This window comes from Myxine glutinosa, chromosome 9, assembly GCF_964187855.1.
Source record: "Myxine glutinosa chromosome 9, kmMyxGlut1.1, whole genome shotgun sequence".
NCBI lineage: Eukaryota > Metazoa > Chordata > Myxini > Myxiniformes > Myxinidae > Myxine > Myxine glutinosa.
The window spans coordinates 21,334,538-21,353,673 of NC_136269.1; positions in this window are offsets into that span (position 1 = coordinate 21,334,538).

Sequence of the window (19,136 nt, forward strand, 5' to 3'; positions counted from 1 at the left end):
GGTGGGAGAGTTATAAAACAAATGGACACTGCTCGGACTTCCAGGAAAGAAATAATACCGACATATTTCAAAAAGGTGGATCTCGGGTGAATTAAAGGGGGGTAGAAAAGATCAAGGTTTTGTATGGGGGAAGATAAGAGATGGTGGTGAACAGCTGTTTTAAAGACTTGGAGGGAGGAGTGGGATTGAAGAGAGTGAGGGAGTTTGTTCCAGATGTGGGAGAAAAGAGGAATGAAAGAGTGAAGGTGAGCAGAGAGTCTTAATTTGGGCAGTTTAACCATGAGGGTTTCTGTAAGATCTTGTGGGTCCTGCAGGAATATTTGGGGGACAGAGCACAGACAGAGCAGGGGGAGCTAGGCTAGAGAGGAGTCGGTAGAAGACAGAAAGACCACCAACCTGCATGTGGTGAGTGAGTGAAAGGCCCTCAAAATCGGCTTCATCACTGGAGATTCCAATGATTCTGAAAGCTTTGGTTTCTACAGCGTGAAGCCGACCGAGGTGTGAGGCAGGACCACCAGCCCAGAGGGAAGAGCAGTATTCCATCAAGCTGCTGCTGAAAGCTTTATTTGTGGTGAGGAGCTCAGGTGTGCCAAGGAAGGACTTCACAAGACGGAGGATGCCCAGTCAGCGACTGGCTTTGGTGGCCAGCTTGGAAATGTGGTTTTCCCAGGACAGATCATGGCAGATAGTGAGACTCAAAAGCTTGAGTGACAGAACTTCATGGAGAGGATTGTTGAGAAAGTAGGTGGGAGGGTTATCCAGACGGTCTTCTCGGAGAGACATCGTGAGAGTGTGAGATTTGTCAGGATTGAAAGACATGTTCCATTTGTTTGACCAGTTTGTGATATTATCCAGGTCTGCGAAGAGTGAGGAGGCTGCAGACTGCCGATCTGATGGATGAGGTGTGGGGTGGCAGAGAGTGGAGTCATCAGCAAAGCGAAACACACACACACACACACACACACACACACACACACACCTCGTTTTTTCATTTCTGTCTCTCTCATATTCACAGACACACACATACACATACACATACACATATATCCACACACACACATATATATGCACAGATATACACATGTACACATATATATATATACACACACACTGCACTGGGGAGTGCGTCATCCACTCCATACACACATATATATACACACATATATATATACACACATATATATACACACACGCACACACACACACACACACACACACACACACACACACACACACACACACACACATGCACAGATACATACACACACACACACACACACACACACACACACACACACACTGCACTAGGGAGTGGGTCATCCACTCCATACACACATATATATACACACACATATATACACACACACACACACACACACACACACACACACACACACACACACACACACATGCACACACACATACACGCACACACACACACACACTGCATGAGGGAGTGGGTCATCCACTCCATACACACACACACACATACACACACATACACACATGCAGACATAACCACACACACATACACACACTGCACTGGGGAGTGAATCACCCACGCACGGGGGTGGGGGTGGGGGGGGGTGGGTGAGGGGTAGCACAGACACTGCAACCTCAACCTTTAATTTGCCGTGTTTTTTTTCATTAAATTCATTATTGTGCTATTTCATTTGTTGTGTCTTCTTTGCATGGTGTTGGGTCCGAGAATAAACCCATGTGGCTCCGTCTGAGGTCAGCACTTCGGTCCCTCACCACACGCAACGGACCAACCACCAGTGTCTGTCTGTCTGTTTGTCTGTCTGTCCGTTTGTGAACAAGATATCTCAAAAGGTTGTGGACAGATTCAGACGAAATTTGGCAGAGATGTCGCATATGTGACAAGGACAGAATGATTAGATTTTGGTGAAGATCCAAATTCGGATCCGGCTACTAGAATTTTGAAGTGATTCTTCACCATTGGGAGATCGGGCCAAAAACGATACATAGCAGGATATCTCAAAGTTATAGATGGATTTGGACGAAACTTGTTGGAAAGGTCGTGTGTGACAAGGAAGAATCGATTCAATTTTGGTGAAGAATGTTTCTACATCATATAAATTCTGTATTGTGATTTTCTGGTCTACTCTGAGATACAAAACGTAAACTGTTCACCAGGCAGAGGTATGCTCTCTACTGAGCGCCGTTCTAGTTTATCCTTTATGTCCCCACAAATACAATCGAAAACCCTGTTATCTTAACCTACACCTGCCCTGCACTGTGCTATCTGCACCACTTGACCCAGCCTCTCCCTCCCCCTTTCCCTCCCCTGTGTCTAATACCATCCCCAGGTCGATCCTCTTTCTGTGTGACACGCTCCAAGACTGTCCCTTGTATTATATAATCCCTACTTTCATTTTTCTTACTCACCCCAAGCACCGCACATTTGTCCATGTTGAACTACATTTGCCAATCCTTTACCCAATCCATCAAAGTATCTAGACTTTTCTGAATCTGATCCTGCCCTCCATATCTGCTCTATAGTTTACCTCCAAGTTTAGTGTTATCTGAAAATTTGAAAAGCCTCCTCTTAACCCCACTATCCAATTCATGAATGTAAAGAATGAATAATAATGATCATCAAAATGATCTCTGGGGTACCCGACAATTTACAACCTCCGAGTCACAGCTTCCCATCACTAATCCAGTTATCTTCTCTGCCAGTTACTCCACAATCCAGTCTACCAACAGCCGCCGTTCTGTGTGGGCCCTCACCAGAAGCCTTTTGAAAGTCGAGTTAAACTACATCCACTGCACTCCCCTTGGTCGGCCAATGAGAAGCTGACTGAAGCTGATTTGTCAAAACTACCTTCGAGGAAAAGAACAAGACGGGAGGCTTCAAATCATGGAATGGCCGCACAGTCTCCAGACCTAAACCCATCGAGCTGGTTTTGGATGAACTGGACAGAAGGGTGAAAGCAAAGCAACCTACAAGTGCAACACATTTGTGGGAACTTCTGCAACAGTGTTTGGAAGAACTTCCCGAACAATATTTGATTTCCATTGTAGAAAGAATGCCACGAGTGTGTTCGGCGGTTTATATCTGCACAAGGTGGCTACTTTGCTGAGTCAAAAATTCAAATTAAATTTTGTTAAACAAAATGATTCTATGATTTCTTTTTTACGTCCAATTGTTTATTTGTTCGATGTTTAATTTCAGAGAACATTGAGACATTAAACTGCGTAGATTTCAACAAAAACTGGAAAAATTGAGGTGTTCTAAAACTTTTGACCGCTAGTGTACATCCTATATTTGCACGACTCTGTGTCCATACTGTTTATGTACTTTGCACCTCCCACTCCATTAAATATTATGATTAATATGGGATTATGTTTAAGTTCCCTTCTGTTTAATACGAGTAAAATCACCCGTTCCCAGTGAGGGGAAAAGTTAAAGTTGATCGATCAATTTAAATGATTTCATTCTTCATTGTGTTGCACTCTTGGTTTCACTCAGATCCAAAGCTCTTAACAACTTATACCGCCCACCTTGAAATGTTGGTGCATCATTGGGCGGCAGAGGTTGGATTTGTCTAAAAAGAGGGAAAAATGTATTTCTTTTAAATCGTGTGTTACTCCATGAAGATCTGGATTAAATCTACTTCGAAGATAACTTGAAGGAACAATAAAAAAAACTGCTTTACCTGGGTATACACAGCTTTTCAAACCCAGCGTGGGAAGCGGCCGCCGTAAACAGGAGACAGAGGAATGCACGGACAGACATCACGGTTCACAATATTGTATATTTAATAGAGAATATCATTATTAATGATGCAGCCTCTCCCTCAGGGTCTCATAGCAACGGACGACATTGCTATAGTGAGGTCCGATGGTAACTTCAGTCAACCCTGTCCACCATCCAACCACCCGCACCTTACTGATATCCCTCCTCACACAATCCTCCCATCTCAACCGCAGTCCCGCTCTTTTTCTTCTACCTTGTTCCTTCAACCTATCCGCTCTCTTTGCCATTCTCTCTTCCCCCATCCACACCGTGTCCACCCCATCTCAGCTGACATTTCACCAATCTCCTCATCAAGCCCGTCTGCACACCAATCTCCTCCTTCAGTTAATTCATTCTCATTCTATCCACCCTCTTCAATCCCACAATCCTCCTGACCCAGTTGCTCTCCCAAACCTGCAGCCTCTGTTGTTGTCTCTCGGTCAGAGCCACCATCTCTAGACCGTAAAGGTAGGCCGGCATTACACACATCAGAACTTTTCCTTTCAATCTCCTTGATATATTCCTGTCTGCCATTACTCCCTCTACCTTCCTCCACACATTCACACCCACCTGAATCCTCTTCCTCACCTCTGTCTCTGACTTACCGTCTCCGGTCACTGTTCCATCCAGATACTCAAACCTCTGTCCCTGTCTGATCTCCTTCCCCTTTGAACTGACGATTAATTTTCTCTGCTGCCTGACCCACATCACCTCAATCTTCTCCATGATCATTTTCAGTCCATGTTTCTCAAATGCCTCTTTACACTCCCCCAATAGTTCCTGCATCTCCCACCAACTCTCCACCACAACAGCAAGAGCATCGACATACAATATCCTTCCCAGAATATCTTTCATGCTCACCTTCCTGCTTACCAGCTCCATCACCATGATAAACAGGAGTGGGCTGAGAGAGCTTCTCTGCCTCAAACCAATATGCACACTGAACTCCTCGACATCGCAGGAACAACCAAAACTCTTCCCTTCATTCCCTTGTGCATCCTTTCCACCAATCTAACTTCTGCTTCCATTACTCCCATCCATCTCAGTGTTGCCATCACCATCTCTCTCGGGACACTGTCAAGGTCTTCTCCAGATCCACAAATCCAAATACAATTTCACCCTGCACCTCCAACCTCTTATCCAACAGCTGTCTCAGGGTTAACATCCCATCCATCATCCCCCTACCCTTTCTGAGCCCCTGCTGCTCTTCTCCGATCTCCTTCTCCACACTCTTCCTTATTCTCCCATCCAGAACCCTCTCCAGCACCTTCATGACATGACGAAGGAGTGTAATGCCCTGTACTTCCCCAGATCTTGATCCCTTCCATATCGGCCGAATTAACCCTGTCCTCCACTCCTTCGGAATCGGAATGTAGGCAACCCCTCACCAATAGGTATCATGGTCGGCCTGTCTCTTCTGTCTGGTCTGAGTCAACCGGACTAGGTCAAAAACCGAAAAGAGCGACAATCATGTCAGGCTTACGAAAAACGAAAAAGCATACAGTGTCAGAATGAGTCAGTACGTTTTGTCAAGGTGTTTTTAAAAGTGGAATTCCTCTCAATGTTTGTGTTTTCTGGGTTATGGTTAGTAAATAGTAATACTTCCAACAAAAAAACGCTCTTCACAAAAATCACTCAATTCTTTCACAAAAAAGTAGTTTAAAAGCCACTCAGTTCGACCTTCATCACGCCTCGACTCCCATGATGGGACCTGCTCGACTCCCACGTTCGGACCTCCGGCGACTCCCACGTTCGGACCTCCGGCGACTCCCACGTTCGGACCTCCGGCGACTCCCACGTTCGGACCTCCGGCGACTCCCACGTTCGGACCTCCGGCGACTGCCACGTTCGGACCTCCGGCGACTCCCACGTTCGGACCTCCGGCGACTCCCACGTTCGGACGTCCGGCGACTCCCACGTTCGGACGTCCGGCGACTCCTATGCTTGGACCTCCTCGACTCCCTTAAAACCTCGATGTAAAACTTTTTACAAAACACCATTAAATGATTAGCTACTTCATCGACTGGAGCATAACATACTTCACATGCAGATCCTGAATATCATTCCGAACATTAAGCCGACTCAACAATGGTTTTGACCAATCCTGGGGAAACGAGCCTTGATTATTAAAAAAAAACTCAATCCTGTTGTTCAAAATTTCCACAATCCTCTCATTCCATGTACGAAAACCATTTACCGATAAACGAAACTTTTTACACATTTTACTTACAAAATCACAAACAGAATGAACTAGAACAGCACTCAGTAGAGAGCATACCTCCACCTGGTTGGCCATATCTCCCAATGGTGAAGAATCATTTTAAAAACTCTACTTACCGGATCCGGATCCGGATGTTCACCAAAATTGAATCGATTCTTCCTTGTCAGACACCCAACTGGTCCAACAAGATTCGTCCAAATCTGTCCATAACGTTTTCAGACATCCTGGTATGTATCGTTTTTGGCCATATCTCCCGATGGCGAAGAATCACTTAAAATTTCTCGTAGCCGGATCCGAATCCGGATCTTCACCAAAATCTAATCATTTCATCGTTGTCACGTACGCTACATCTCTGCCAAATTTCGTTCAAATCCGTCCACAATTTGAGATATTTTGTTCACAAACGGACAAACAATCAGACAGACAGACAGTGGTGAAAACATAACGTCCATCCACCTTTGGTGGTGGAGGTAACAATAGAAGATCTAATAAAAATTCAATGGCCGAGTCACTGGTTCCTTATATATTTGGCTCCCAATTTCTCAAGATCCCTGATGTCGCTGTTGCTAATAATATTCAAATCCCCAGTAATTACCTGCCCACATGGATCATACAAAAAGGTGAAGAGGAACATGCACAATCAGTTGTAAAAATATCCGCAACTGCATCTATTCCAAGAGGTTAAACAAATTTACGATAATTAAACAAGAATTGGTCAACAATCTTGGTCTTGGTGAAAGTTCCAGAGATACTGTAATCACGTGACCGAGCCAGGGCCAGGAATGCCTATTAAAGTGAAGGGCGATTGCTCTTGGCATTCATTCATTCATTCGTACGCAGCACGTGGTTGCAGGTTCGCATCAGTTCTTGCAAGGGCAATGCCACAGATGCAGTGCCCCCTGTAGGTTAGAGCAGAAATTGTTAAGTGTGGGAATAGCTCATCTGCTTCAGGAAGAACACAACACCTGGCAATAGCTCACCTACTCCACGAAGGACACTGGGATTTCTAATGTCCACCAACAAATGCAAGCAGATGATGGGACACACACGGTTTCACATCGACACATTGATGCTTCGCCCCACCTGCGAAACACCGCGGTGACAGTTTATACCTGGGCCAAGATTCAAACCCAGGCTACACAGCTCAAAGGTGAGTGCGTGTATCTCCAGGCTACCTTTCCCAGACCCAATCTTGGCATTGTTGTTTCATATACAGCAGCCTGTGGCGGTTGGCTGCATCATTCTGGAAGTGCGGAAGTGCCACTGATGCCGTGCTCCTGTTTCCAGTGAGCTCGTGTACTCATTCCGCGGACATCGAAAGGATGACAGGCTGAGTCGATCCCACCTGGTTAATTCAATGGCACGGCAGGGGCTGAAACTTAAGACGCTGAGATCGTAAACCAGCCACCTGAACCGTTAAGCCAACACCTGGTTTACTCGGGGAAATGAAAACCCCTTTTTGTTTATTGCAGATGGTTCCTGCAGGTTCAGGTAGTTGAATTTAAATGACTTTTAATGATTTTCCAGTTTTAAATACTGACTTTTTAATGACTCGGCTTGAACATAAAACCGTAACTTTAAACCTGACAACAGAACCAATCTCCCTGTCATGATCGGCACCGTAATATACATAATATTGTTACGTTTGTGGGGGTACGTGACGAATTGCCATAATGGAGACAGGAATGTATCGGCTTTAGCATGGACCGTGGATGCAAAGAAGAACCTTGGTGTAATAAGTAGGGAACCTGTCCGATTAGGAGTGTTTGCATGTCTCCATGAGGGTCGTGGTTTTTGTGTTCACTTGACAGGGCTTAAGATTAATTCCCCAGTGTGTAATTGGCCCTTATGATTTTTCCCGTGTATTATTTTTACATCAATTCAGCCGGCCATTCAATGGGGTCCATTAGCCACCAACCTTCTGTCCACATTGTGGGGTCCATATCGGTTCCAGTTGCGTGGTACCACTGAGTAGGAAAACACACACGTTTTGGTGAAATGTGCAAAGGTAAGCAGTTCGAGATCCGTGCCCCAGGCATACCTGTCCATCTTGCTTTGCTGGATGTACTCATCCATGCTTGAACAACTGCTCAGTCCCGATAGCTTTTGATATGTCATTCAATATACATAATATTGAGGAACAGCACAGGAAGTAGCAATGGCTGCAGGAACATTTGTAATTTTTTTTTTTTTGTAAGATCTCGATGAAGATCGAGGCTCGTGATAGAGCTAACATTAATCACACAAAAAGTCAAACCGACACAAAAAACACAAAATAAGGGGAGCGTTAGACAAGATGGGGAGAGCGGGGGAAGGACACAAAACACAACATTTGAGAGCAGGGACATCGAGAGAACTGTGGGAGGGAGAGGGCTTGAGGGGAGGGAGGAGAGGGCTAAAACATATGGACACTGCAAGGACTTCCAAGAAGGAAGTTGGAATTTCGAAAAAGTGTATCTGGGGTGAATGAGCGGGGGTAGAAAAGATCAAGGTTTTGGATGGGGGAAGATAAGAGATGGTGGTGAACAGCTGTTTTAAAGACCTGGAGGGAGGAGTGGGATTGAAGGGAGTGGGGGAGTTTATTCCAGGGTGGGGAAAAAGGGGAATGAAAGAGTGAAGGTGAGCAGAGAGCCTAGATTTTTTTCAGTTTAACCATAAGAGGGTTGCTGGCAGATCTTGTGCGACCTGTAGGAATATTTGGGGGACAGAGCACAGAGAGGGCTGGGGGAGCAAGGCCGGAGAGGAGTCGGTGGAAGACAGAAAGACCACCTACCTGCCTGCGGTGAGTGAGTGAAAGGCCCTCAGAGATAGCTTCATCGCGGGAGATTCCAATGATTCTGAATGCTTTGGTTTCAACAGCGTGAAGGCGAGCTAGGTGTGAGGCAGGAGCACCAGCCCATAGGGGAGAGCAGTATTCCATTGAGCTGCGGATGAAAGCCTTGTATGTGGTGAGGAGCTCAGGTGTGCCAAGGAAGGACTTCGCACGACAGAGGATGCCCAGTCGGCGACTGGCTTTGGAGGCCAGATTTGAAATGTGGTTTTCCCAGGAAAGATCATGGCAGATAGTGAGACCCAAAAGCTTGAGTGACAGAACTTCTTGGAGAGGATTATTCAGAAAGTGGATGGGAGGGTTGTCCAGTCGGTCTTTTCGGAGAGACATCGTAAGAGTGTGAGATTTGTCAGGATTGAAAGACATGTTCCACTTGTTTGCCCAGTCTGTGATTTTGTCAAGGTCTGCAGAGAGTGAGGAGGCTGCAGACTGCCGATCTGAGGGATGAAGAATGGAGCGACAGAGAGTAGAGTCGTCAGCAAAGAGATAGAGAGGATTTTCAAGAGAGTCAGAGAGATCATTGATGAAGACCAGAAAAATCACAGGGCCCAGAACACTGCCTTGGGGAACTCCAGCCTGAACAGGAAGAGGAGATGAGAGAAACCCATTCAGGGCCACACGTTGACTACGACTAGAGAGGAAGTCCGCCAGCCATGCGTGGAGATTTTCATGGATACCAAAAGAGGAGAGTTTGGTGAGCAGAGCGGGGTGCCAGACCGTATCGAAGGCACGTGATATGTCAAAGGAGACTGCTCTAATTTCCTGTTTGGCATTGAGGACCTCCATCCATTGTTGAGAAAGCAGAAGCAGCATGTCCAGAGTGGAGTGTCCAGGTCTGAAACCAAATTGATGATCAGAGATCAAGCCATTGGAGAAGAGGAAAGATTTCATATCTGAAGCAATGATGGATTCCATGACTTTGCTGATAATTGGGAGAACGCTGATTGGTCTGTAGTTGCTGGGATCTGTTTTTGCACCTTTTTTATGCAAAGCGGTGATGTTGGCAGATTTCCAAGCAGATGGAAGATGACCTTGAGCAAAAGAGAGGGTGAAGAGAACAGAGAGAGGGAGTGAAAGAGCGGAAGAACATGATTTTAGGACCCATGGGCTGATGCCGTCAGGTCCAGTTGCAGAATCAGAGTCGAGGGTTGACAGAAACTTTTCCACCTTGTCAGGAGGAAAGGACACAGAGTCCAGGAGCAGCTGGGTACGACTGGGTACGGTGGGTACAGAGAGGGATGGGTTTGGGACACAAGATTTAGAGGCAAACACAGAGTTGAGGCATTCAGCTTTTTCACGTGAGGAGTCAGCCCTGTGGCCATTTGAGGTGAGGGAGGGGATGGAGGGGGAACAAACACCAGAAACAGATTTGACCAGACGCCACCAGGATTTGAAAGAGGGAGACAGATAAGAGAGTTCGGTCCTGAGAACGGAAAGATATTGCTTCCTGGCTCTCCTGAGGGTGGACACACACTTGTTTCGGGCTTTGTGAAAGGAAATGAGATTTCCTTCCGTTGGATTTGCTTTCCAGGAGACGAAAGCAAGTTGTTTCTGGGCAATAGCCTCACCACAAGATTCCGTGTACCATGGACGGGAGGAAGGGTATGACAACTGAAGACGAGATGGGATAAATCTGTGCATGAGAGAGAGCAATTTACTTTGGAAGAATTCCCAGGATGAGTTGATGTCAGAGGCAGTAGAGATGGGAGACCAGTCCAGATGATTGATGGCTGCTTGAAGACCGTGCCAGTTGGCCTGAGTGAAATGCCAGACTCGTCGACGCTGAGGAGGCTCTCTGAGAATGGTCAGAGAGATGTCCACTTTAACAAGCACATGATCAGAAGAGCCGATTGGAGCAGAAGAAGAGCAGCAGACATTTTCAGGGAAGTTAGTCATAACCAAGTCCAGAAGAGAAGATGCTCCGTTGACTGAGATCCGGGTTGGGAAATTGACAGATTGTGTCAGTCCCAGTGAGTCACAGAAGTCCTTTGCTGAAGAGCCATGGCTGGTGAGAGGGGTACGCACCCCCAGCCAACTGGCATGGTGACAGTTGAAATCACCACATATGAGGAAGAGAGAGTTGGGATGGGTCGATAGAAGTTGGTCCATATTATCAGACAGCGAGATGTAGATGGAGTCATCACTGTTTGGTGGACGGTACAACACACATATGAACAAAAGGTGGGAGCGAAGGGGAAGCCGTAGCCAAAGGTATTCCTGGGGGTGAGGTGGAGAGAGGGCAGTGCAGGGCGAGTGAGGAAGAGAGTCTTTTATAAAGATAGCAACCCCATCTCCAGGACGAGGCTCAGGTCTATCATACCGGAGGAGGAGTAACCTGGGAAAGATACCAAGGAATCAGAGACATCATGAAGGAGGAAAGTTTCTGTTAAGCAGATCACGTCTGGTTTGTCAGAAGCAACCTGTATGGAGAGATCAGTTAAGTTTGAGCGAAGGCCCCGGATGTTTGAGGTCCATAATGTTAAGGAAGAGGAAGGGGGAGCATCGGATACAGAACAGGGGGGGGAGCGGTAGGGTAAGATGTGGAAGAGGAGGAAGAGGTAGGGAGAGCTGTTGAAGGTGTGTCAGAGATTACAGAATAGCTTGGAGAAAGGGAAGAATGGGGCAGACAAAAGGTTTGATGGTGATTGGGTGAGGCGCAGTGAGGTGTTATTTGAGGAGGGGGAAGAGTGAGGCAGAAGGTTGAGGGAGAAGAAGGGGAAAGTTGGAAGGGGGAAGAAGCGGGGAGGACGCTTTGAGGAGGAGGGGTGAGAGGGGAGTCTAGGAGGGGAGGAGTGAGGGAGAGTCTCGGAGGGGAGGGGAGTGGGGGGAGTTTAGGAGGGAAGGGGCAGGGGGGGAGATTTGAAAGGGATGGGTGATGGGGAAGATTTGGGGGGGAGGGGCAAGGGGGAAGATTTGAAAGAGATGGGTGATGGGGAAGATTTGGAGGGAAGGGGTGAGATTGGATTTTGAAAAGTGTACGATTAATGGGAAACGAACATTTATTGCAAAATGAGTTTCTTGAGACATTCGAGTCAAAAATACATTTGAGGACGCTGAAGGATGGGTGGAGTTCTGGAGAGTTTAGGGAATGAATGAAAGATGCACTGTAAGAGATGGAATTTTTTTTTGGAATGAATAGATTTGGTGAGCAAGTCGAAAGCATCCTTTTATAGAAGAAGAATAAAAAAGTGTTATAGAATATGACAAAATAAAGTTCTTCAGGGGACAGATGAAACATTTTTTAACAACGTGATCACGTGATCACGAACAACGTGGTCAAAGAACGAACGAACAAATAAGAACGAACAAACGGATAAGAACAGGGAAGGAAAATATTTTTTTTGTTGTTTTTTTTGAGATTTTAAAACAAGGAAGTATGGGGTGAAAAGACCGTGAAAAACAGAGACCGAAAGTAATTTGCAGCGCGATCGAAGAACCGCTGAGACAAAAAAAAAGCCTCAAGCCAAGGGCTGACACGGTAGCCTACTAGTACTACACTAGGCCTCAGAATACACGATACGAAAAAAACGACGATTCTGTACACAGGTATGAAAAACCAACACCGAGAAACCTATTAAAGTCACCCCAATAGGTACATACACCGAAAGAAAGATACAGATTCGACAAAAACACAATTGTGAAAAATTACTTAACTTCGAAAGCGTGCGCGCGGGGACAGCTTTGAAGAGACGTGATGACCAATCTTGCGCATGCGCAGATCCGCGACGCGCTCTCTTGCCTCTTGCCCCCCACGCCTTCCTCTGCCCTTGACTCTCTCCTCTTGGTTCCGGACTTTGGTGGAAGACAGCGGTGCACGGACATTCTTCTCATTAGGCTTCATCGTGGCGGTCGTGTTCCGAGATCTTGCCAGTGTTAGTCGGGACGAGGCGGAAGAGCTGTTGTTTTGCCGACGCGCTTGGAAAGCAGGCTGTGCACCTGCCATTCGAGACGGACCGCGAGGCCTTGTTCCCGCCAAGGCAGAAGCCGCGTCCGGACTGCGCAATCGAGGCCTGACGAATGCTGACGACGCACCAAGCAAGTTGAACTAAATGCCATAATTACACTATTATTTTTCAGTTCTTGAATTCCCCTCTGTCTGTGTACGGTGTCTGTTCTGGGAGCGCTCCATATAGGAATTTTATTTTTCTTCGCGTTTTTCTTGTTACCGGCATTCCGTTTTAATAAATCCTTTTGTTATTTTTTTTGTACATTTCTAAATCCGTGTTTGTTTGAGTTTATTTTCTGCAGGTTTGGGGACTGCGGCGGGACCACAGGTAAGCTCTTCAGCTTAATCTTCTTCTTTCTTCCTTCCGCGCATATATATAGTTAAATCCGCATTTGATCATCACCTTCTGAGTTAAAAGCTCGCTATTGGCCATCCGCAACTCTCCTGGTGTTAACTTGGAGGGAATCACACGACAATATAAACAAATGTGACAAAATGCAATATGGAACATTTGCATAAACTTTACTTCACTGTGTTCTCACAAATTAGGCATTGGATGTGTTGTAATATACACCATAATGCAGCAATAAAATAACCCTCGCTTTACCCTTCGGTCACCCAGGAAGTACCCCATACCCCCTCCAAAAGGCTGCATGTACCAATTGGTCTGAATTCGGACATGGAATGGAAGTTATGAAGATTTGTATCCTCATTCTACTTTATCTGCTGTTCCTATTAACTTTGCGTCCCATTGAGCACGCCATTCATCTGCGTGCAGCAAACTCGCACCCAATCGCCATCCCTGGAACTCCAGGCCATGGCTCAGGTCTGACCATATGGCGCATGCTTCCGCACCGCTTTGGTCAACCAACTGCCAACCTGCAAATACACAATACAGTACTTACTGTACACCCTTAAATTCAAAGAAAGCACCGAAAGGGTTTCCATCATGGAATAGATCATCTTGTAGCGGTTACCGCTGGATGCACACAATCGCCTTGCACCGGCCAGAACACGGCCAGACGCGCCTCTCCCGGGCATGCCCGCTATCGCCTTTCCAGGGCTCGCCCAGAGCGTCCGGGCATGCCCGCTATCGCCTTTCCAGGGCTCGCCCAGAGCGTCCAGGCATGCCCGCTATCGCCTTTCCAGGGCTCGTCCAGAGCGCCCGGGCACGCCTAGCCTCGACTTGCCAGGCCGCAGCCAAACACGCCCGGGCAGGTCCAGACTCGCCTTTCCAAGGCTCGCCCTTGACACCCGGGCATGCCCGGTATAGCTTTTGCCGGGCAAACTTCCCGACATAAATGTGTATATATATTGCTGCCCGATAAACGGGCTTTTGGTCAGAATACCTGAGCTGTTTTGTTTCAATAAAGCAACTCGGACGAATTCCGTCTTTGGTCACGTCAATTCTTTCGACTCGCGTTGGAGCGCCGCTCCTTCAATCTGAGTGTTGATTTGTATCACGTTGGTAATCAATTTAACCATTGGAATGATGTTCAAAATCATTGCATTTGTTTATACATACAGGTACGAAGCTCATGGAGGATAGGAATAACAATGAGCAAAGGGTAAACACAAAATGGGGCTAGCAGAAAACAGGACAGAACGTATGGCTACATCACGGCAAAGGTGGAATTGTGTGTGAAAGATGGGAACAACATCTCAGTAGATGTTGTAAAACTCAGAGGAAGTAGTGGGAAAGACCATGATGTGGCGGAGGGCAACAAACTTAAAATCCTGGAGGGAAGAGTTTGAGATAACAGACTCAGGAAGACAGTTTCACAGGAAAGAGAAGAGGGGGGTGGGGGCGGAGAGGGATGAATAAATGGAGGTGATTGTTAAGTTTAGACTTGAGGAGGATTACAAGGCAAGGGTTTCTGATAGAACACATACGATTTGTGGGGGAAGCGGATGGGGTAGAAGTTGGGTGGAGAATGGAGAGAAGAGGGCATCAGGAAGAGGGCAAGGGCTAGAACAGAGCCAGTAAAAAATGGCAGGGCCAATAACCTGTCTGCAGTGAACACGAAACAGGAAGCCGAGTCTCAGGGAAATGCTTCCCTGAGACTCAGCTGAAGAAGTACTCAGCAAAGACATCGGAATGGATTTGGCGAATCAATAGGAGATTGAGAAAGAAAGGTAGAATACAAATAAAGACAGAAGAGATATAAAAACGAGAAAGAAGGTGAGCATAATGCTTTTTACAGCCTCAGCATACCTTAAAATGAGTGGTTGATCCAGTTGCAGGAAAATAAGTGTTCAAATGGGAAAAGCCTCAACAGAAATGAATCAGCAATTCAATACAACATATCTACAGGGAAGAACCATGAGAGAGAGAGAGAGAGAGAGAGAGACAGAGAGCCAGAGAGACAGAGAGACAGAGAGAGAGAGAGAGACAGAGACAGAGACAGAGACAGAGAGAGAGAGAGAGAGAGAGAGGGAGAGAGAAAGACTGACTGACTGTTTCTTCCTTTTATTACAAAAGTGAAAAAGATCAGTTATGTACAGTCACAAAGAAAAAATGAATGAATGAATGAATGAATGATCGTTTTAAGGCCATTTTTCCCCGCTAGAGCGGGGGTTAGCCTTGCGGGCCCCATGACAATCATGGTTCCCTGTTTGAGGCAATGTTTTTATGGCCGGATGCCCTTCCTGACGCCAACCCTTGGTCACGCTCTTACGATGCGCAGGGATACAGTGTGCCTATTCTGAATCGGGGTACACACCGTGATCATTCATCCCAGCAAGCTGGTACTCAATTTGCCGACTTCGGAAGGATGACAGGCTGAGTCCACCCCCCTGGTGTAAATTCAGCGATCACCCGGGATTCGAACCCAGGATCCTAGGATCCCAAGCCGGCACCCTAACCGCTAAGCCAACGCCAGGCTGTACAGTCACAAAGAAAGAAACACAATAATTAAAATGGTCTCAAGGAGAAATTATTATCAATCATCATCAAGTTTGCATATGACGTCATTAAAAACCCACTTTTCTTTAAAACATGTTAAATTCTTGTTCATTTTTAAAAAACGGTACCCGCCATCGAAGACTCGGGTGCTCAGAAAATGTTTTTGCGTATAAAATTTTAACGTACGCGTTGTACAAAGTTTTCTTTGGAAAGGAAGGAAGGGATAATGCAGTATCATCAGGGCTGTTCAGGCCAGGGGACAGATTAAGTGGCGGGCTGAAGACCAGGAGTTTGGGGAAGTCACCTGTTGTTTCCTTGGGGGAAGGTCCAAGTTCCTCGCAGGTATTACGATACGTTGTGGATATCCCTTGAAGGAGCCGAAAGATGATCCTGACAGATTTTATTCCAGTTTTTTGTGCCACAGCAGCAGCACTCAACCAGCAGCTCCCAGACTCTGTCATGAGGTCTTTTACTCGCAGCAGCTTGGCATCAACAAAACGTTGAACGAGTCCCCTATTATTTAAGCTGTTTTCCAGGGAGGGGTTGTAGCATAGGGGTTCATTCAACAACATTTCCATGTTGTATGTTGCCATTTCACAGGAAAAGGACAGGGCTTGCCAGGCGTTCATCACCCCTTGGTAAAAGGTGGGCAGCAAGGATAAATCGATTTGATGAGGGTTCATCAAGAAAAGTTCTCGGCAGTAGCCCAGCTTGCATGTAAGCTGCAATATGCAGTTAGCCAGAGGCCTCCAGAGTAGGGCTTCATCTACATATATAAGTTGGCGAACGATATGAAGCCGGAAGACCATAATCCGGCTGCGGATATCAATGAGACCTTGGCCACCTTCAGTAAGTGGTAAGTATGCCACGGCGGGTTGGAGCCAGTGTTTCCCGCTCCAGAAAAAATCGACAATGCTCTTTTGGAGTGTGATAAGAAGGCTCCCGGGCGGTTGTAGGCATATCATCTTATGCCATAGCATAGAGGCGACAAGATTGTTAATGACGAGAGTTCTTCCGCGGTAAGAAAGTTGAGAAAGAAGTCCTTTCCAACGGGCTATTTTTGCCATTACCTTGTCCGGTAATCCGACCCAGTTCTGCTGCTCAAAGGTGTTGTCTCCTAGGAAAATACCGAGGTATTTGATGCCATTTTTCTGCCAGTTCACTCCTCCTGGCAGGACAATTGGCGGGCAGTCTCCAGGTCCTATCCAAAGGGCTTCACTCTTCTTCCAGTTCACCTGGCCTGAACAAGCCTGACAATATGTCTTTAATGCCTGAGCCACCGCAGTGACGTCAGCACTATTTTTTAAATATAAACACAAACATCATCTGCATAAGCAGAGACTTTTAGCGGTGTGGTAAAATTGATCCAGTGAAGCCAGAAATGTGCGTACGTAATTGGGGCAGAAGAGGTTCGATGGCAAGAGTATAAAAGTCCAGATAGCGGGCAACCTTGCCGTACTCCCCTTTGCACAGCAATGGGGCTGCACAATACTTGATTAATTTTAAGAACACTGGATATATTACAATACAAAAGCTTAACATTCGAGATAAAAAAGGCCCAAAACCAAAATTCTCCAAAACTCTAAAAAGGTACATGTGGTCAATACAATCAAAGGCTTTTCCTTGGTCAATGAAAAACAGACCAACATTCTGATTAAAATTGTTACAAAACCGAATGGTATCATGGATAAGAAAGACATTATTAAAAATAGTACGTCCAGGGATACAAAAGGATTGATGTTCTCCTATTAGTACATTCATAAAAGGTTTCATTCGATTGGACAAGGCTTTGGCTAAAATTTTATAATCTGTACATAAAACAGAAATAGGATGCCAGTTCTCTATAAGTTGAGTGTCCGCTTTCTTAGGAATTAAAGTGGTGACTGCTCTCCGGCAACTCCACGGCAGTTGTCCGTCCTCTAAACATTCATTCAATACCTGCAGTAGGTGAGGTCCAATGGCGTCCCAAAAACACTGGAAAAATTCGCTAGTCAGCCCATCCAGTCCAGGGGCTTTATCGGGCTCCAAGGCCTTCAAGGCAGCGGTGAGCTCAGGTAAACTAAGAGGATCCTCCAACTGCTGCTTCTGATCCTCCGCCAATGTTGGAAGGTTAGAAATAAGTTCAGATATTGCCTCCTGGTTAATGTCATACCGCATAAACCGTTGTTTAAAATGTTTCCGGGCACATTCCCTGATTCTGCCATCTTCATAAAGGAGTTCCCCATCATCCAGCAAGCGTGTAATCATTGACGAAGAGGCCCCCCTTTTGAGGCTGAAGAAGAATTTGGTTGGAGCATCAAAGTCATGTATGTACCTCATCTTCAGGCGCAATAAAGCATTTTGTGCTCGCCTTTCAGATATGGAATTCAGTAAGGCCGTTTTTCCATGAATTTGCTGCCTCATTTCCTGGTAGCTCACACTTGCAATTCCCTGGAGCTGTTCCTGTAATTCCAGGATTTCATCTTCAAGGAAGGTTGTGGTTTTTTTTTCGTCTTGAAAACCATACGCACGATATTGTTGGCAGAACAGTCTGATGTGCGTTTTGGCATTATCCCACCATTGTCTGAGGTTTGGGAAATTCCCTTGGGAGGCAACCAGGATATTCCAAATTTCCGGAAAAAAGTCCTTAAAGGTACTATCATCAAGTAAATTATTATTAAATTTCCAAAAAGCACTCTGGTGCTTCGGGCAGGGGGCAGAAATTTTGAGAAATGTTGCGCTGTGGTCCGAGAATCCTGATGGGCAAATTTGGGATGACAGAACAAGGCGTTCAAGCGGAGGATTAACATAAAACTTGTCCAAGCGAGCAAGTACAATATTATTCTGAATGCATCGACACCATGTGTATTGCCTGATTGATGGGTGCTGTACCCGCCATATATCTGTGAAATTCATTTGTTTTAAAAATTTGATGAGGGGGGTTGTGGCGGCAGGATGGGGGCTCTGCACCGTTCCTGTCTAGTTGGGGTTGGAGGGTGCAATTAAAATCTCCACCAATACAAACATGATTGTCTTGGTCTTTTAGGGCATTTTGGCTGTCGAGGGAAGTTAGGTGTGTCCCAAGGTTATTTTTAAAATCTCGCCGTGCTACAGGCGTACTTGGGGCATAGATATTTAAAATAGTATAAAATTTTCCACAGTAGTGGAATTCTAGGGATGCTCGAGATCCCTTTTGTATTTCGTTAAATTTAAGCAATGAAGGCGAAAAGGAAGGGCTAAGAATTATTGCTATACCGCCTTTACGGGAGTCACTGTTACTAAAAAAGGAAAGGCCAGGGAAGAGCCTACACCACTCTGCGACACAGCAGTCGTTGGCATGGGTCTCTTGTAAAAGGGCAATGTCAACTTTCTTCTGTAATAAAAAAATTCTTACTTGAACTTTACGGACAGAGCTACATCCTCCGTTAATATTCAAGCTACAAATCGAAAAACTCATTACAAACACATGGAGGAGTGACAACCACTCAATTT